Raw genomic sequence first — 2,678 nt, 5'->3', positions numbered from 1 at the left:
TTAACATTGTTTCTGTGGATAATTTAATTCAAATTAACAAAGGAAAATGCTTCAAAATAAAGTGTCTAATAATTTGGTCTAGGATATTTGTGCTGAGAAATTTTTTGCTGTTTACCACACTGCTCTTTACTTTTATATGCATTTAATGTCTATATCATATACATTATAATATTATATGCATATTATATACATTATATAGATGCATTTAAAAATCTCATTTCTAGACATTCACAGTATTGTCTTCTTCTGTTCATAAGAATAACCAATATATACACACAGATATATGTTATATTATATTATATTATATTATATTATATTATATTATATAGTTTGTTATATGTAATCAAAAGACTAAAATTAGCTTGGAATAATGAAGCAGCCTATATTAGGTTCATCACAAAGTTAGTAATTGTTTGATGCTTTTCACATTAATGTTGGTACAGTGACGTTGTTCAAAGCATCTTCTAACAGAAGAGCAATTTCCAGCCTGGTTAGGCTGTTGGCTTGAGACCAGGCAACAATCAGTTTCTAACATTATTTACTCTATTTGGGCTTAAGTGGCTTCACTCAGTCCCCATAAGCCAGCTCTCTAGATTAGTCTGAAGAAAAGGCTCTTGGGACAGATCCTGGAAATGTGGCATAAGAGAGAATGTTAGTTATGCAGGGCATTCACAAATGTATGCAGTGCCTCTCAGTAACATCTACAAAGGATCCATTTTATAAGTTGTCAAAGAAGCCATTGTGGCAGAATGATACCAGAGAAAAGCTGTCAGTCCTATTATTAAATTGACATTCCACACATGCTGCTTGCGGTTGAAGACCCTTAATGAACTTACTCTCCTTCCTTTTTGCCCTCTTCTTTCTTATCTGCTCTTCAAATAGGCATCAGTTGATAATGTATAAAACTGTTAGCAAAGTGAATTCTATAAGAGGCCATCCTGTGGGCATACTGACAGCTCCTTAAAGAACCTTGGAAAGTATCATCATGATGTGTTTGTTGCTCAAGTACTCAACAGTGATTGTAACAGAAACTACGACATCCCCCAGGATACTGCCAATCAAGCATTTGGAGGCTAAAAACAACAACAATATAAATGTGTGCTTTAAGCAAAACAATACATAGTTCTGCAATCTTATCTGTTAAAGGGGAAAAAAGCAACAATGCCTTGTCTGACCCTGTGGAGCTTGACATCCAGCCTGGGATGCTTTTGACAATGAAGAGTAAAAGGCTTTAGTCCTAAGTGAAGGATGAGACACAAGCTGGCTGTTAATTCTCTTGGGATCTCCATTGTGCTCCTAGCCACTGGAGTTACTTGTGCTAAATAACCCTTCAATGAAGGGAGTGGCCTGCCATTCTTGTTACTTTGCATAATGTTATTCTTATTGCTATATATTCCCGAGCTTGACTATATCAGGTAAACAGTCTTTTCACCCAGCCTCCTGGGAGGTCTCTATGAAGATGACAAGCAAGCAGACATGGCTCTTGTTCTCAGGATGGTCCTGTTGGGGATATCCAGTGACTGACAGCTGTTGGGATGGAGGAAAAGGAGATTTTTACATCTGTTTACTGCCTGCCCGTCTCCTTGTGCCCTCCCATCCTAACTATTGTCATTCATGGAAGAGGTAAAGTCCCTACCCTTCCAAAGCAGATGCCAAAGAAAGGCAGAGCTAAAGGACTAGAAGTGATCACTATGACAGGAATAAAAATGTGGGTCACACTTACTGCACGGTGGAATGGTGGAATAGTCCCACAGTTAGAATACGGCATTCTTAACATTCTTTCATTGTTACATGTACTATATATTCTCAATATGAAATTAATTTTAAAATGTTCAAATTGTATCTAGACTGGTTTGCTTTAACCCACTTCTGTCTTATTACAGACAGCATTACTATATATTTTTATTGTAGCAATAAATTTGTCTGACTAGGATGGAGATTTCTGTAGCAGTATATTAAAAGATTTACCTACATTGATCTATTTTCAATTAGTATCCTCTTTTTGTTTTCTTTACTGCTTGACACTCAATTTCATAAACTTGCTGGACAATCGTGTAGTGGTGTCTCATTTCAAATCAGAAGGAGTAATAGAATTTGAGGCTTATACAAAATGTTGGCTGAGAAAAGATATTACAGACTTACTTGAATGAAGAAACCAAATTGATGGAATTTCTATGCCCACTGCGTTATCTAAAACTTTCAGAAAAGTGTTTTTCTGTAGTATATAATTTACTCAATGTGAGTGGGGTTTGCAGTGCATTGAAAAGATTTTCTATCACTTACTGGCTTTAGAATGATGAGATTTTTAAGTCCTTTGATCCAAAGCCAATTTTTTTTAGTCAATATTACAACACAAATATACTTCCTAGTTCAAAAATGGATTGAGTTATGCATAGGCTGTAGAAATAAATCAGTGTTTTTGAATATGGTTCATGTACTAAGTGAATCTAAAGCTTTGGAATACATGTTAACCAAATATGTTTAGGAGCCTCAAATTTAGTATATCAAAGTTTGTTTTTTCAATGAACTAACTATATATGCTCATATATGAACTGACTATACATGTGACATATACATATACATACATGACATAAATATTATTAGTTTGTATGCACAAACACATGTATTCATTTTCTTTCATGCCATCCAACAATAAAATAAGTGAAAAAATGCATATG

The sequence above is a fragment of the Onychomys torridus genome, chromosome 12, assembly GCF_903995425.1.
Source record: "Onychomys torridus chromosome 12, mOncTor1.1, whole genome shotgun sequence".
Classification (NCBI taxonomy): domain Eukaryota; kingdom Metazoa; phylum Chordata; class Mammalia; order Rodentia; family Cricetidae; genus Onychomys; species Onychomys torridus.
This window is presented reverse-complemented; position numbering follows the sequence as displayed.